The 17,500-nt window shown below is 39.8% G+C and overlaps 1 protein-coding gene and 1 long non-coding RNA gene across 11 annotated transcripts in view; one reads left to right on the top strand and one right to left on the bottom strand.

Annotated features, from left to right (window-relative positions):
* PCDH11X (protocadherin 11 X-linked) overlaps positions 1 to 17,500 on the bottom strand; it is a 606,781-nt gene that overhangs the window by 493,627 nt on the left and 95,654 nt on the right. For 5 of the 9 annotated variants that reach the window (XM_081808556.1, XM_081808553.1, XM_081808554.1 and 2 more), the window contains exon 1: positions 4,306 to 4,851. The exons of 1 other annotated variant lie outside the window; for it this stretch is intronic. The gene's annotated coding sequence lies outside the window, so the exon portion shown is untranslated. Of the gene's footprint in view, positions 1 to 4,305; positions 4,859 to 17,500 lie in introns of those variants that run through there. 3 more of the 9 variants (XM_081808558.1, XM_081808549.1, XM_081808551.1) reach the window with 3 other exon arrangements.
* LOC145717813 (uncharacterized) overlaps positions 1,357 to 17,500 on the top strand; it is a 45,359-nt gene continuing 29,215 nt past the window's right edge. The window contains exons 1-4 of one of the 2 annotated variants that reach the window (XR_014141261.1): positions 1,357 to 1,611; positions 4,139 to 4,339; positions 5,185 to 5,324; positions 10,974 to 11,116. This is a non-coding gene — a long non-coding RNA (uncharacterized LOC145717813). The remainder of the gene's footprint in view (positions 1,612 to 4,138; positions 4,340 to 5,184; positions 5,325 to 10,973; positions 11,117 to 17,500) is intronic. The other variant, XR_014141260.1, reaches the window with a different exon arrangement.

The raw sequence follows: 17,500 nt of genomic DNA on the forward strand, positions 1-17,500 counted from the left end.
ATCTTCTTTATGAATCTTTTCTCAATCTCTTAACAAAAATTAATTTCTCCTCCATTATGCTCAGTTAGAACATTTATCACATTGTATTTAAATTTATGAGTGTCCTGGCTCACAGAGGCATCAAGCCACCTTTTCATATTCTCTTTTGTATTCCTAGAGCCTAGCACATTGTCTGACACAGTAGATGACTAATTAATGTTTATGGATACTTTGGCAAATAAATACACAGATGACACCTCCTTTAAAATATGTGAAGCAAGATTCCTGGAGAAAATTAGATTTCAAACTTTCATCCCCTGAATAATTTCCCTTCCTACTAATAGAAAATGTGGCAGCCATACATATTTTGTCAAAGTAGGCTAAAGCCAGTGGTTAATGTAAAGTCTCCTTATAGGTGTGGCTCCCCTCCTACCCCAAGAATCTTACAAATCCTAGATAAGGCTGTTGTGGACGATTTGCATAGAGAAAAGGAGAATTTTCTGCTTTCTAAGTTTCTACCAGATTTCTTCCTGCCACCAGCATTCTGGAAGCTCTCTATCAGGAATTTCTATCTTGCAAAAAAACAAAGTTTTGGATACCAAGAGAATAAATAGTGTGAAACCTGGAATCCATTCTGCCAGGGATTCCAGCTGCCCAAACCAACACTTCTTGGGTGTCCATCAGAATTGCATTTGGGTGATTAAAAAAAAAAAAAAAAAGACTCCTTTCAACCCTCAGCGAATAATTGAACTTTAGAAAATGAATGTGTTTTTATGCTTGGTCTGTGTTTCCTTCCCATTTCTGTATTTCAAACGCACAGCAAGTTTAAGTTTGCTGACTTTTCTGATATACCACGTAAGGGAAGCTGTCTGTCAAAGGTTAGAAGAAAACAAAATCCTAGATTTACAAAACATAGCAATTCTTTTCTACTGCTTCCTTTCCCCCAAATTTCCCACCTGCCTCCAAACCAACATACAGTAAGTAAGCAGTTTGTTGTGATCCTCTCTGAACATAATTTCCTTGGGAAGGTAACAGGTTCTGAGGCCCAGTTAACTACATCCTGTCTAGGTCCCCTCCCTTTTGCCCTGTGCAACCTTCTCCAACTGCGCGCTGAGGTCCTTCTCCCAAAACTAAAGTAAGGATTGTCAGCAACCAGAGGTAAAGGATTAGCCTCAAATTCAGGAAAACAGGTGGGTTGCTCCTTAAAACGAGAAAAGCAAACTAAGAGAGGAAGCCTAAACGGGCTTCTGTCTTGAAAAAATCCTATTCCTGAATCTTCCCGATTTGGCGCGCCGGTCTCCAGGGACTGTGCATCCTCATTATAAGGAGCACGGTGGCCTCTTCTCTGCAGCAGCAGCAGCAGCAGCAGCAGCAGCAGCAGCAGCAGCAGCAACTAGAACCTTTCTTTTCACAACTCCCAGTCTCTAGTCCCTCTTTCAGTGAAGGGGACTCCTCACACAGCGCCACCGCCTTTGTTTGACCCCCTTCCCCGCCGCACCATTTCTTTGCCAAGAAGGCCCTCTTCGCTTTCTAGGGAGAAAAGATGGCCACGGGATTTTAGAGACGCCGGTCTTCACATCCCCCTTCCTTTATCACCCAGGAAGGAGAGAAAGCAGCGGACATTTAACACTGGTAACTATTATTTTATCCGAAGAACGTGCCCTCTAAAATGCCGCTAAATAAGTAAATTCACAGTTAATAGTTAAGGTGTAAACTGAAAGGGGGAAGAGAACGGGGGGGGGGGTAGGGGAAGTAAAAGAATGAGGGGAGATCCTCAATCTGTGTTTGATCCCGAGGTTCAAAGCCCCTGACCCCCAACCGGCACTAGTCTCTACCGCCTCCCAGGTCTCGGTGCGCCTTTTGGGAGCTGGAAGGAGGGGCGGAGACCTAGAGCGCGGGTAGGAGGCCCAAAGGCAGCGAGGGCGGCTGCGTACCGGGAGCGCGCGGGGCAGGGTTGATCGCGCTCCCGACCGGGACTACAGGCTCGGCTTTCTCTTGGCCTTGCCTCTCATGGGCTGACATCATTGCCAGAAGGAGGGGCTGCCCAGGCGAAGGCGACTGGAGAAAAAGGTTCTTGGGCCTCGCTGGTGGAGGCTTTCCTTTACCTCTTGGCAGAAGCAGCACGGTGGCAGTGTGGCTGGACTCAGCCCTTGCGAACTGCGCGAGGGTATTCTTAATTTAGCAGAGGGAGAAAGGTATCTTTAGACCTGAGCGCGTCTGTCTCTTGGTTCATTCATCAAAACCGCCCGCATATCGTCCGCACTTCCTCGGATGAACCAGACAAAGGCAAGAAAGGGGGAAACATCTACAAATACTGTTACTTCTACTTGCTCTCAAATGCCCATCCCACCCCCGAAATACGCAGGCTAAAGCACAGCCCTGAGGCTTAGATTTCCGGCCGTGATTGTGCGAGTTTGTTTCAAAGAGTGGAATTCTATTTAGTCTTTACCAAGTTCAGAAGGTGCCCGCGAGTAACCTTTTCTTTTTTCCGAGTCACACCTGTTTTAACCTTTTATGGAAGGAGGAAGAGTCGCTTTAGTCCTAAAGCACCACTACCTTCTCAGATGTTGCGCTGTGTTCAGAATTCTCTGCACTATCCTCAGGTTGTTTCCTTGTTGCAGCACTTAAGAGTATGCAAGCACTCCTCCAAAACCATCGCCCCCTCCGCATATTTTCTACCCGCTTCCCGGCCTATCCCAATTTTTAAACACTTCCTTCCGCATACTTTCCTCAATACAAAAACAGCTCCTGTGCTAGGATTAAATGCCATCATGAGATATTTGCACACAAGGACTTGCTTTCGTTTTGTTCTTGCTATTTAATTTTATTTATTCGTTTGTGCTAGCCACTCTCTTCTTAGGTCTTTGTTTTGTGGGTGTGCCGCAGTGGCGCAAGTTTCGATTCCCAGCCCCCAGCCAACGTTTTGGAAGGGCACCCCACTCGGAGAAGCGAGGACCCTCCTACAGATGCGTGTGCACGCTCATTCCATAAAGGCACCCGGGCGACCCCACCCCAAACCGCCTGGCGGCCAAAGTGGCAAAACCTGGAATAATTCATATGGAAATGAAGAGGCCCTCTTCAGTTGAATTCTAAGTGTTTCCTTGGGGAGGAAAGGAAGTGGTTCCCGTTGTACACTCTTGGAAAGGGACCTCCCCGCTTTTTGGCAAGGAAAAGAAGTCAATTTGTGGCTAAGCGTTCATATGTAATTTCTATCTCCAACCGAGGGCAGCCTGCCTCTCTGCTTTTCTAAAGTCTCTAAAGAAAAGCACCCATTTGCGACTATGCGCTTTTAAAAAGTCACCTTTTCTGATGACGTCCTTATTGAGGCATTCATTTTCGAGAAAAAGGGCTGTTTTATGGCTACGCGCTTAAAAAAAAAATAATTCTTTTCTGGAGAGAACTGTTTTTAGGTTCTGTCTTAATAAACGCTATTCATTTATGGGCTAGGTGGGCGGTCTTGTTTTTGTTGCTGTTTTGTGACTTTTTTTGGCTAAGGGATTAAAAGTCATTTCTTTAGTGAGAGAGAGACCCTTTTACGTTCGGCTACGCTCTTAGAACAAGTCTTTTTTTTTTCTTTTTTAATGAGGAAAGTGTATTTTTCAGTACGATTATAAGAAATTTCTTTTTTAAAGCTAGGCAGAATTTTCCACACCTACCACCTCCACATTCAGCAGATGCTGCTGGCTGAGCACAGCTCCATAAGTAGGGCGGGAAGGAAAGGCGGGGAGGCCAGCACCAGGCAGAACGGCCCGGGGAACCTGCGCGCTCCGTGGCGCGCTGCGCTCTCCTTCACTCTGTGCCAAGGGTCGGGCCCCCAAAGGTTAGAGCCAGCGTGGCTGGGATCCAAACCCCTAGCCCCCAGAGATACAAGCGCACAGCTCCCTCCGCTCTGCCAGGCTAGCCAGAGTCCCGGGTATGATCTTTTTTTCAGCACCTGCCCCAATCTTAGAGTTTCCCTCAGCCTGGCTGAAGCTGACTGTATCTGTTAAAGTGAAAGACCTTTTTGCAGGGCCAATGTCGGGGAAATTCATGAGTGGACACTTTTCTGACAGAAGTGAGAGTTTTCTCAAAGTAACCAAGCCAAGCCAAGCGGTGGCAGTGCCTAAAAGATATTCTATCTGCGCTCACCTGTGGGGTTTGCTCTTTCTCTTACCTCCAGGGAACATATGGGGGAAGAGGAAAGGGAGGACACCAGAAGCGTCTCTAAAATCATTCTTGTCATAGTCAAGACCCCAGGAGTGGGCAGCGGGAAGCCTCCGCGTACTAAGTGCGGTACTCACGCCTCACTGGCCGCACTCTATTCTGGCACCCGGACCCGATACTTACCCAGTGAACGAAGCCTCTACAGCAGAATGAGATGGTAAGTAAAAAAGAGAAAAGGCTTTCGCTAGCTCCACCGAGACTGCAATTGCTGTAGCGCGCTCAACCGCCACAGCTCACAGTCCCTGAAGCAGCTGGAGTCGTGGAGGCTGCCTCTGAGGCTGTTCAGTACGCCGGGGCTGCCTGGGCGGCCTGTGTCGCCGCTGCTAATGTCACTCGGCGCATTCAGTTCAGCTTGCTTTCTGCTTTGCCACGCGGGCCGCTGCGTGTAGCTCTGGCTCGAGCGGGCTCGCAGATCCTCCTACCCTGACGGTTCACCTACTGCATGGAGCCCGTGCCGAGCCAGCCCTTTTCAAAGGCGAGGGGGAGGGACTAGATAGAGGGGAAGAAGCGGGAAAGGAGGGGGGTTGAGTAAGTGGAGGGCGGGGGTGAGGGGAGAAGTAAACCCGGGTCCGGGCCGCCTGCTGGGAGGGGATGGCGCAGCACCTACCTACAGCTGGGTAACCCCCTCTGGTCCCCACTCTCTGCATCCCACATCTCCCACCGCTCCGGGAGCGGCCCCTCCCGGCAGACAGAGAATCAGGGGAGAAGGGCGGGGGCGAGACGGCGGTAAGCTTAGGAAGTACTGTTTGCCGCCCCCTGAAGGCGGCAGAGTGTGTGCTGGTTGCTCGCTCCAGTGCGGACCCGCTGCTGGGGAAAACGCGCCGCTTTCGGGCTGCGGGTTTTGCAGAGTAAGAACTAGGGCATGCGTTGCTCCTCTCGGCCCTCCACTCGCTGCTGTCTTGGCTTCCTTTTAGGTTTAACTCATTCACATTATCTTGCAGAAATTTTATTTCATTTTTGTTATGTGTGTTTTTCTCCTGACCCCCCTGATGGCCCTGCTAGAGAACAAGCATTCAAAGCACCATTTTCTCATACAAAGGATACTTAAGACAAACTGGTGGAAGTAGGGGCAAGAGCCGCGCGAAACCGCAGTTGGAGCCAAGAGACTGGGTCTGCATATATCGTACTCAACTGTGAGCCAGGTCTGGTACCTAGCTTGCCTTTCAGATTGATGTCCGGGGGGTGGCAGAGAGGGGTGGCAGAGAGATCAAGCATTTGGCTACCCCAGACAACAAGTACATAGGAGAGTAAGCAGGTCGGTGGCCTCGGGCTGCTTTAGTGAGGTGCAGCGCTTTGCTGCCTGAGACCCGGCAGCATTGCGGGTGTGGAGAACACCATTTCTAAGGTAGGAAAGGATGCAAGAGAGGGAGGAAGCCAGCCCTGAGCCCGCAAGACTGGTGCTTGCCAGAGCGCTCCAGCTGCCTGGTTAGTGACGCCAGGTCGGGCAAAGGCGTGCCAGGTTTCTCAAGAACACTAAAGCAAGGAGGGGCAGTGTGGCTGGTTTATGCCTCTGCTGGGTCGTGGGTATTAGAAACAGGGCTAATTTCCCCGTCCCAGTCATGGGATTAAAAGAGGAGCAACAACCAAAACCTTCCCAGCCGGTCTACTCTGATTTTTACTCCAAAGAGTGAGTCCTTAAATTTATCCAGAGGCCAGAGAATGAACCAGTAAATTCCTCTTCAGAAAGGTGTTGGGTTCTAGGGGGAAAAATCCATTTTCCATGTTTAACCAAGAGAAAGATTTATTTTTCTAGTGCTCTGCTTTGTCTTGAGGAGGAGACTTTCTTTCCTGAAATAAAAAGAGTAAAAGTAGATAATGTTTTTGGGTGCCAAGAGCACATTATTCATTTTTATTTTTTGTCTATTGAATGAAAGAGGGAATGCATCTGCGTAGGGTAGAACATCAAGAAGGGGAAAAATGCTAATTATCATGAGTTGATTTTCTCTAATAGCTTCTTCATGGAAAATTTTTGGTAGTTGTTTTGGTTTTGCGCTTTTTTTAATCATTGAAGGGCAAATCTTTATGACTTCTTTCCCTAGTATGTTCATTTCCATCTTCATAACTGCCTTCTTTCCAATTTCTGATATTTTTTGAAGGTTAAAACCTTCATTCAAATAATCCTCATATCACTTTCCTTTTCCTTTTGCTATTTATTTATTTATTTATTTATTTTACATGTAAATCTACTATTGAGAGTGTCATTAGCACCACAGTTCAGTGTGATCTTCATGAGAGAGAACACATTGAAGTATTTACTATTACATTTTACTCCTCCTGTAACTCTGCCTTCATTATTCATAGTATTCAGCACATGCATTGTCCTCTTCTTGGAAACTAGGAAAATGTCTTTGAGATGAAATTAGAAGCTATCAAGTGGTTACAGTTCTGACTCTTAGGGTTTGCATTTCTGGATAATACTCTGCCATAGAGGATGGCAGGAACTCAATGAAAATAAAATCACTGATTGATCCAGGACAGTCTGAAGACAGTGCCATGGAGGCACTCTCGGGGCACTAATAATCATTTATAACATCAACTTTATTTTTTTTCAACTTCCCTCATTTTTAAATTTTTATTACGATACCTTATTTAAAAAAATAAGTTAATAACAATTGTGAACATGGAATACTGAGACCATAGTTTTAAAATATAACATCCACTTTAGATACCAATTAACTGATTTCTTAAAATTTCCGTCTAAATTCAATGCAGGAGGAGAGAACTAATCAGTGATTGTTATGAAGCATTTAGTTATCATCCTGACAGACTCAAGAGGTTAATATTATTATCTACATTTTACAGTTCCTGAAACTGAAATTCATAGAAGACAGATAATTTGCACAAGACCATGGAGCTGAAGAGTAACAGACTCTGGATTTCCATTCAGAGTGTATAACTTTTTTTTTTTAAATTTTATTTATTTATTCATGAGAGACAGAGAGAGAGACAGAGGCAGAGGGAGAAGCAGGCTCCCCGCGGAGCAGGGAGCCCGATGCGGGACTCGATCCCAGGACCCTGGGATCATGACCTGAGCCGAAGGCAGACGCCCAACCGACTGAGCCACCCAGGCGTCCCCAGAGTGTATAACTTCTAAATTCAGCTACATGGTTGCTTTATAGTTAATCTGGATTATTCTATAATGTACAGCACAGCATTTAGTTTTAAGTGTGCAGTCCAATAGAAAATTATCTCTGTAGAGTAGAAACATTACTTACAGACCAAGGAGACTAACAGTTAAACTAAGTAAATCAGAAAATCATCTGAGAAATGCAGTTTGTTTATTAAAATGACAGAAATCCACATCTAAAAATAATGAAAATATTTCCCATTTTCTCTTCTCCTGTGTTCTGTCTGATGGTGGCATCAATGAGCAATGGCATAACCAAAAGCCAGGGCATGTGGCAAAAGCTCTCCTCCTGGTACTTTAACTCTAAAATAACTGATGGGGACTCAACTCTTTTTACATACAAAAAGAAGGAATCTTTGATTGAATACTTTTTATGCACCATCAATATTATATACATTGTCTTATTAATCCTCAAAACCATTCTGTGAAATAGCTATTATTAGCTTCATTTTCTTTTTTTAACAAATGAGGAAACAGAGATTCACAGAGGCTAGATAAAATGCCCAAGGTTCTATAGATATAAAGTATAGAGAGTTGGGAAATTCAAACCCATGTCATATCCAGTCCATTATGCTGACTCTCAGCATATGGTCCTCCAGTTGTGTGGCTACACATTTTCAGAATTTGCTTTACATTAAAAACTATATAATTAACAAAAGCCCTTAAAAGTTAAAAGGATACTGTAGGAATTTGTTTTTTGGAGGAAATACCATGAAGGAGCGGTGACATTTATTGTATTTTGTTTGTTCAGTGTTCCAACTTGGAACTTGATCTGGGGTTCTGCTAAAATCAGAAAAGGGAAATTATGGTAATGTGTACCCTAGAAACATGGAAATCTGTCTAATTTGTGAAGATTAAACTATGAAGCCATTATATAATTATAGACTGGATCAGAGAAGAGATTTAAAATACTTCAATGAGTAAGGATGTTTCTCAGGCTGGTAAGAATTGATTAAAACTGAGAAATACTGTGTTAATGTGAAAAAGACCCAGCCGGTCTACTCTGATGTGTACTCCAAAGAGTGAGTCCTTAAATCAGCCATGGAAACCTAGTTAAAAAAGAGTCAGAGAGATGAAATTTGGTAGCTCCCATTCATGTTCATTTTCATCTCACTAGCAAAACCACCATTGATATGAGATTGATGAAGCAAATCAAATATTCTGAGATTTCAGTTGCCCTTGCATTGAATTACCCCTTATCAAGCAATGTGATTGTAATTTGACTTCCATGTATTCTGTTGCACAGAGAATGCACAAGCCATCCAGATAAATGAGAATGGTACTTTGTATCAAGTGATAGTTATTTTGCATAAAATCCCATTCATCTTTGTGTTGTCCACAACAACTTGCATTGAACTTTGCTCATAAATGTTATAGTCTATGAATAATCATTGTTATTGAGAAAGTAGGTGGGCATGTGGCCATAAAACTGTAATACTGGATGAATTACATTCTGTATATTTTTTCATATTTAATTTTAACCATCTGCAACAATTGCAATTAGTAGGAGGCAGTGATGCCCAGTGGTTCATAAAAGAACTGTGATTTTAGACCAAATTTAAAGTTCTGGCTCTGGCATTTTTTAGCTCTGTGGCTGTGGGCAAATTAATCTCTGGACCTGTATTGTATAAGATAGACACTAGCCACATGAGACTATTGCGCACTTGCAATGTGACTAATCTAAACTGGGATGCACTGTAAGTATAAAATACATACCTTATTTTGAAGATTTAGTGCATGCACATACACACATATGTAAAATATATCATTAATATTTTATATAATTCTATGATTAAATGATAATAGTTTGACTAACTGGTTAAACATTATTAAAAATAATTTCACCTTTTTGTTTTCAATATTTTAAATGTAGCTGCTCGAAAGTTTTAAATTACATATGTGGCTTGAATTATATATGTTTTCCTTTTTGTAAGGTTTATTTGTTTTTTTGAGAGAGAGAGAGAGAGTGCATAGGGGAGAGGGGCAAAGGGAGAAAGAGAGAGAAACCTAAGCAGATTCCATGCTGAGTGCAGAGCCCAACACAAGGCTCAATCTCACAACTCTGAGATCATGATTTGAGCAGAAACCAAGAGTCAGAGACTTAACTGACTGTGCCACCCAGGTGCCTATATACATATTTTTCAATGAGCTATCCTAAAAGCTTCAATTTCTTTCCCCCAAAAAATGCATATAATAACCTTATTTACCTCAAATTATTATAGTGATATTTAAATAAAATAATGCATCTAAAGTTCTTAGCACAGTATCTGACATTAAGCTAAAAAGTTGTCACTCTCTAAGAGTTCCGAAATAAAGACGTTAAGTAAATTTTTTTAAAAAAGAAACTTAGGGGTGCCTTGGTGGTGCAGTCGGTTAAGCCTCCGACTCTTGGTTTTGGTTCAGGTCATGATCTCAAGGTTGTGATCTCAGGGTGATGAGATCGAGCCCCATATTGGGCTCCCTGCTCAGCGTGGAGTCTGCTTAAGACTCTCTCTCCCTCTACTCCTCCCCTCCTTTCTCTTTCTAAAAGAAAGAAAGAAAGAAAGAAAGAAAGAAAGAAAGAAAGAAAGAAAGAAAGAAAGAAAGAAAGAAACTTAAACTCTAATGGATTAGGGACTACCTAAAGAGAAAACTTTAGTTAAGAATTCATTTTTATTTATTTATTTTTTAAGTTATTATTTAAATTCCAGTTAGTTAACATATAGTGTAATATTAGTTTCAGGTGTACAATATAGTGATTCCACACTTCCACACAAGACTGGGTGTGTTCATCCAGCAAGTATTTTTATTTATTTTTTATCCCAAGTGAAATCATTCTACTTTTCTCTCTAAAAACAACAAACATACATGTGTGCTGCTAAGGGAAGGAACAGTATTGTGACATATAAAAACGATAATGTGTATAATAGTGTTTTGAAGAGTTAGAAATACTTTCTCAATTCCAAGCATTTTTACTATCATAATTTATACAGACACTTACATTTAATTGGTGGATATTTCTAGTGTTGAGGCATTCAAGTCATAAATGAAAATGAAGCTGCAACTAGTGCAGGTACACAGAGGGCAAATGAATTTCAGCAGAAGCTAAAGATACAGGAATGGGAGAAAACCTGGTAGTTATAGAACTCTAATGTCTTCAGCAGTTTTACTGTAGAAATACCATACCTAACTGGTGACAAAAAGCATTGCTCAACTAGAGACACTAGAGGGTGCTGTTAGTGAGAGCTTAGAAGGATGAAAAAAGTCTTCCAACACTTTCCCCTCTTCATCACTATAGGTGATAAGAGTTTGTAAAGGGCATACCTGTGAAATGAAACTAACATTTCTCCATTCCTTCCTGGATGTGCTTTGGAAGTTTTTTTGTTTGTTTGTTTTTATTCCTGGGACTAGCCTTACAACATTACCAAAATAGTAAAATATTAGAAGTTTGTTATAATGCTCGGGCAAATAATTGGGAAAAGTTTGAAATGATTCCCTACTCTGAGAAAAACTATCAAAGCCCAAAGAGGGGTGATGAGAAACAAAAATACCCAAGTAAGTGTTTTCAATGAAGGAAAGTTTTCAACAGGAATTCCTGACTCCTCCATCAACTTCTGTAATTAAATACAGGTAGGACAATTGCTTGGTAATCATGCCATATAATTTTTTTTTGCTCTCTCTCTAGGCTTGAATAGCTATACACACTTGCTGTGGACAGAAACTGCCGCTGAATTACTCTCATAGGAGCCTGGGAATTATGGCCTCATGTGTATAGCTGAACTTTGCTGAAGCACTGAGCCTCTGATTAATGCAATTAAACAAGTAAAGGTATGTAGTGTTGCCCTCAAGGTTGCTGTTCCTAGTAAAGAATCTGTTTCTCCTACTGTACTCTCATTTTTCTACAGATGAGTAGTTGCAAACTGTACTGGATGTGGCTTTTCATCTGTGTGCTATTTGCCTATATTGTGATGGAAGCACACGAGCTGGGAAAAATGTGTCTTTTAAAGCACAGAATGATCATAATGCTGTTAATGGTCTCTGTCCTCTTTTCCTTAGGACGGGCTTTAACTTGAGTTATTCAGAAGTTGCTTGGTGAGATGAAAGAGTCAATAAGGTTTTGGTTGCTGAGGAAGGCAGAATTCTTTTTTGTTGTTTCTTTTAACATGGAGATTGAGTTTATTTTTTTCCCATTCTACCAAAACTCCTATGTGGTCATCTCCTCAGGAAATAGGTGCCAGCTACTGCTCTAAATTTAGGAAATACACACACATTAGAAACTAATCACGTAATTTTTCCAAAGCAATATACTGGCATTGATAAAAATATACATTTTTTTTAAAATAAAAAAGTTCTAGGCTAATATCATACCACTCTGAGCCTTCTTTATTTTTAAGCCTCTTTATTTCTATTATAAGATATGACTATGAACTTTGTATTGTTTGTGAAATCAGTTATATTTTCTGATTTTTGATAACAAATATACTTTGTATTTGATTGAAACATGTAGAAAATTGCTTTACTTTTTTTTGTTTTTAACAACTGTGGTTGTGGTTTAATCAACATAGTGCTTAGTAGATTGCTACTTTGAGCCAGTTTTTTTGACTAGGGTGTTGCGGATATCTCATTTTAAATGATTAGACATGTGTTTAGATAATCAATGTAGAATTTCTGTTTTCTTTTAAGATTGGAGAGTTTTTATTTTATCATTACTGAAACTTAGCTGAATGTCAGTTTCTGTGTTTGGATAGAATATAAAAACCAAGAATTCTTCTCATTTGCCAAAGCACAGCTGGTCTCCACTATTCTTTTAGATTTCCTTCCAAATAAGGTGAAGAGCAGTGATTCATTTTACTTTCATGCAAAAGAAAAAAAATGATGTCTTGAATTTTTCACTTAATTGTTCTTTGTTGACTAAGTTCTAAAAAAAAGTGAAACACAGATGCAATTTGGCACACGACTGATTGTGTTGTGCTTGTCTTTTTTGACAGGCTACGTAGTGAAGGAAAAGTGTTTGGAGCATAGAGTGTTCTCATTTTAAGGGGAAAAAAAGTGTAACAAAATTGGCAATGAAAATAAAATACTGTTCCTGGATTCCTTCTACTGTGAATGTTATTATCAGTAGGCTCCATCTTCTCTAGTATTGTTACTGGAGTTCAAAACACTAAAGGAGCTTTACCTTCAGACTGAACCTAATCCTGTCATATCAAAGAATCCTTTAAAAGTCTAATGGGTTTTCAAATTCATTGTCTTTTCAGAACTAGTATTCAGTGTCTTGAGGTGAATCCAACAAATACAAGTTTTACTCCAAGTCCAATTCTAGTGATCTAATTTGTACAATTAGCCATCTACCTCAGTTATTCTGAGTGGCACTCTAGTACCCACTGCAAGTACCTGTGTGAAGGTTCTGATGCTCAACTGGAGCATTGCCTAGTTTACACTGGTCCATTTCCCTGGTGCCCTAGGTTTAATATCAATGAAATATAACCTGCTTTGCTGAGCGTCATGATCCTAACAGGACAGCCTTCTTGGAACTGTCCTGTAAATACCAAAATAACTTAGGACTCTACCCTCACATTTTATATATTACATTCTTGGGCCATTTATTCTATGGAAGATGCTGAAGTGAGTAGGCTATGATGATAAGCCTTTTGTAATTCACCAAAACAAGTAATGATATGTTATTCAAAAATGTTTATAATTTTTGAACAGTACAACTGAATTACTTAACACCCATACTTCCACTCTTATCATTTATAAATTATTCTACAAAAGTAACCATAGGGATGTAACAATCATAGAAGAATTTCAATAAAATATCAAAAAATGTGAAATTAACTTTGTCATAAACTTGTTAAATGACAGAGGTTTCCAAATGTTCTATGAATTATTAAAATTGCCCCTTTTTAAATAAGGATCACTTGAGGTGGGGAGCTTAAATGGATTTCTGAAAAGGCAATAATATTTTTAAAATGCATTTACAAGGGTGCCTGGGTGGCTCAGTCGGTTAAGTGTCTGCCTTCAATGCAGGCCATGATCCCAGGGTCCTGGAATTGAGTCCCGCATCTGGCTCCCTGCTTCTCCCTCTCTCTCTCTACCTCTCCCCCCTGCTTATGTTCTCTCTCTCTCTCAAATAAATAAATAAAATCTTTAAAAAACATTTACAAGAGAAGTTGCATGGTAACTTCGAAATGTATATCAATTAGTGATATAGACAGTGAAATATATATCTTCAAATTTAGTCAAGGACCTCATGAATTATATATTTATATTAAAAGTATTAAACTGTATTTGTAAGTTATTTTTATAAACTAACATTTATGGAGAATTAAATGCTACTATAGTTTCTACTAAACTTATTTTTAACTCTGTGTCATTCTAGTCTTTTTTTCTTCTAAAGTCTTTCCGGATTAACAATGCATAAAAATTAAGTAAATTAAAATTTCCTCTGAAATGTAGTGCCTGGTTCTTAGACTTTACAGTACAACTATGGCATGAGATGCAGTCTAGACTGGTAAAATTGTCAGATAAACAGTATCTTTGTTCTTATATTAGATTTGCTCTACCAAGAAGCTCTATATTTTAGTTCAATAAACTCTTTTAACAAAATTAACTTGGTTTGTTCAACTAATAAATTAAAAGAAATCCAAAAACTAGAAGATAATCTTTTGTCTCCAAGGCATGTGTGAAAACTAGTAACCTGGATTGGGCCCCCGGGAGGAGGAGAAGGAGAAGGGGTATGAAGAAGGGGCAACCTGAAAATCCTGAGGGAGGGAAGGCAGTACTGTAGAAAAACAACCTGGAGGGGAGAGGGCAGAGATGGTGTGTGTGCTGAGGCTGAAGCCCTCTAAGGGGCAGAAGAAGAACATGTTGGACTTGGGGGAGGTAGGGGTGCTGTCAGAGGTGAAACAGGTTTATCTCGAGAAGGACCACCTGTGTCTGCAATATGCAATATGTGTGGTTAGTCTCCAGCAGGGGCTTATGGAGAGTTTATTCAACCAGGGAACCCTTTTTAAATAGTATAAAAAATTCTGTTAAGCAGTTTTGAGAGCACTTCTCTGAACTCTTCAAATCTGTCTGTCCATAGTGATGAGGTTAATCCTACTGCATATAGCTATGTTATACTATTAACATTCATGTTAGCCTTGATGTGCTGCTGCTCAAAGCAGACCAGACTCCATTTCAAAACTGTGGATAGGAAGAACAATTTATGGACGTAAGAATGAAAGAGAAACAGTCATTGAGCGAAAAGAAAATGGGAGATAGTGTTAGTTGTTTTATTCACCCACACATTTGTTGGTTCATTCACCCATTAATAAACAAATTTTTAATGAAGAACTATATATTAAAGGCACATTTTAGGCAAATTAACTCCTTTTTAAAAATTTTTTATTTATTTGACAAAGAGAGAGACAGCGAGAGAGGGAACACAAGCAGGGGGAGAGGGAGTGGGAGAAACAGGCTTCCCACAGAGCAGGGAACCCGATGCGGGGCTCGATCCCAGGACCCTGGGATCATGACCTGAGCCGAAGGCAGACGCTTAACGACTGAGCCACCCAGGCGCCCCACAAATTAATTCCTTAAATAGCCTTTCCATCTCACTTGTATTTTATAGATCTAGATAGTGAGTTATATAATGCTGAGTACAGCCCCATTAATTGAGGGAGACATAGAGGAGGGATTTGTAATCTCAATTTATTTGCAGAATATAAATATCCTTTTCCACTCCACCTCCTACCATATAATTTATATCTTCCCTGAAGAGCCATTTGACCTCACATACATTCCAAAATTAAAATGAATGCTATATGTACTTTTCCAGAGTAAATATAAATATATATATTAATATATATAGCATTACAGAATATATATATATATAGCATTACAGAACAACTATAGCATGAGATATAGTCCGTGTGTGTATATATATGCATACATAGATAAAATGATAGATTTATAGATATCTATATATATAGATATGTAGTTTTGAAACAGCATGTTGTCACTAGTTTAGGTCATTTGAACAGCCACACATTGATCAAATGACTGATATAAATAGAGGCAGATTTACTATGAAGTTAATGAAGTTTTAGCTTAAGGCCCTTCACTTGTATAGGACTCAGAAGAGACCTGATATTAGAAAATCATTGTCAGGGGCGCCTGGGTGGCTCAGATGGTTAAGCATCTGCCTTCGGCTCAGGTCATGATCCCGGAGTCCTGGGATCGAGTCCCGCATCGGGCTCCCCGCTCTGCGGGAAGCCTACTTCTCCCTCTGCCTCTCTCTCTCTCTCTCATGAATAAATAAATAAAATCTTTAAAAAAAAAAAAGAAAATCATTGTCATATGAAGGGATAATCAAATGATATGCAGCCAGAAATGTTGGGGAAAAAAAGCATTGTAGACATATGTCAAACAATTTGTTAACACACATATGCTATTGTCTTGGATTTTTCGAAGTTCGTGATGTCAGCTTTTATAAATTCGTGCTTTGTTGTGATTATTTTTTCTCTATAAATTAATATTTTATTTAAACCAAATTTGTATTAATAGTTTTGTATCCTTTTGTTAAAGAGAGCCCCTGTGTATAAACTTCAGACTCCTCAATACCATGATTCATCTCTTATTTATCCATGTCAAAAGACCTCCCTTTTATTTTTCACAGTAAGTTAAAAATATCCTTAAAAGTGGAATAGAAGCTATAGGTTTGGGTCTTTACTGAGTGCATTAATTTAGGCCTACAAAATAATTTCAATTTTTAATTCTGAAAAAATTGTAATCATTTCTTTTTTTTAAGATTTTATTTATTTGAGAGAGAGAGAGACAGAGATAGCAACAGAGAGCACAAATAGGGATGAGAGGAAGAAGCAGGCTCCCCGCTGAACAGGGACCCTGGCACAGGGCTCTATCCCAGGACCTGAACCTAAGGCATACACTTAACCGACTGAGCCACCCAGGCACCCCTGTAATCATTTCTGTAGCCTTCTAGAATATTATTCTTGATCACATACACAACTCTGGGGAAAATTAAAACAAAACATTTATACATATGAGAAAGAGATTTTAGTCTTTTAATTAAGGGACAAAAAGCAGGCAATCTGTACAATATGGAGCTCAGTAAACTAGGAGTGCTCCTTATAATCTTGGAAATTATAGAATTTGTTTCAGGTTTCTGGTCATAAGATTTTTCTTCTCACATAATCATCTTTCATGTTTAAAGGATATATGAAATTCCTGAGAAATCAAATGAAATGGAATTTTGTATTGAGCATAAAATAGGAAACTGTCAAGTCAATATTTCTTTAAAGTTCTATGATGAAAATCCTTCCCAGGATTAGATTTTTTTTCCACTTTGAACTGCTAAGTATATTTCACACAAAAGGAATATTAGTCAAACTTTTAATTAATCAAACAATTTTATCTACTCCAATTGAAATTCTGTGCTATTATTTACAATCTGCTCTGAGAAGAAAAAATGAATCATAATTTAAATTCACTTAAAGTGAATGAGATTATTTTATGAAATAAAGAATAATTAGATTTTAGCAGATAATAATAACCCATGAATCTCTGAATTGTTTTTATGTTTGTTGTAATACTGTGCATAGTAGTTTTCAAGTAAAAAATGTTGATACCATATACAGTAACAGTCACCTTACAGGCAGTACAATGGCAGGATATAAAATCAGTGCACAGAAATCAGTGGCATTCCTATACTCCAACAACAAGACAGAAGAAAGAGAAATTAAGGAGTCGATCCCATTTACAATTGCACCAAAAACCATAAGATACCTAGGAATAAATCTAACCAAAGAGGCAAAGGATCTGTACTCAGAAAACTATAAAATACTCATGGAAGAAATTGAGGAAGACACGAAGAAATGGAAAAACATTCCATGCTCATGAATTGGAAGAACAAATATTGTGAAGATGTCGATGCTACCTAGAGCAATCTACACATTGAATGCAATCCCCATCAAAATACCATCCACTTTTTTTCAAAGAAATGGAACAAATAATCCTAAGATATGTATGGAACCAGAAAAGACCCCGAATAGCCAGAGGAATGTTGGAAAAGAAAAGCAAAGCTGGCGGCATCACAATTCCGGACTTCAAGCTCTATTCCAAAGCTGTCATCATCAAGACAGTATGGTACTGGCACAAAAACAGACACATAGATCAATGGTACAGAATAGAGAGCCCAGAAACGGACCCTCA

The sequence above is a fragment of the Leptonychotes weddellii genome, chromosome X (assembly GCF_054177405.1).
Source record: "Leptonychotes weddellii isolate Sample4059 chromosome X, ASM5417740v2, whole genome shotgun sequence".
Lineage (NCBI taxonomy): Eukaryota > Metazoa > Chordata > Mammalia > Carnivora > Phocidae > Leptonychotes > Leptonychotes weddellii.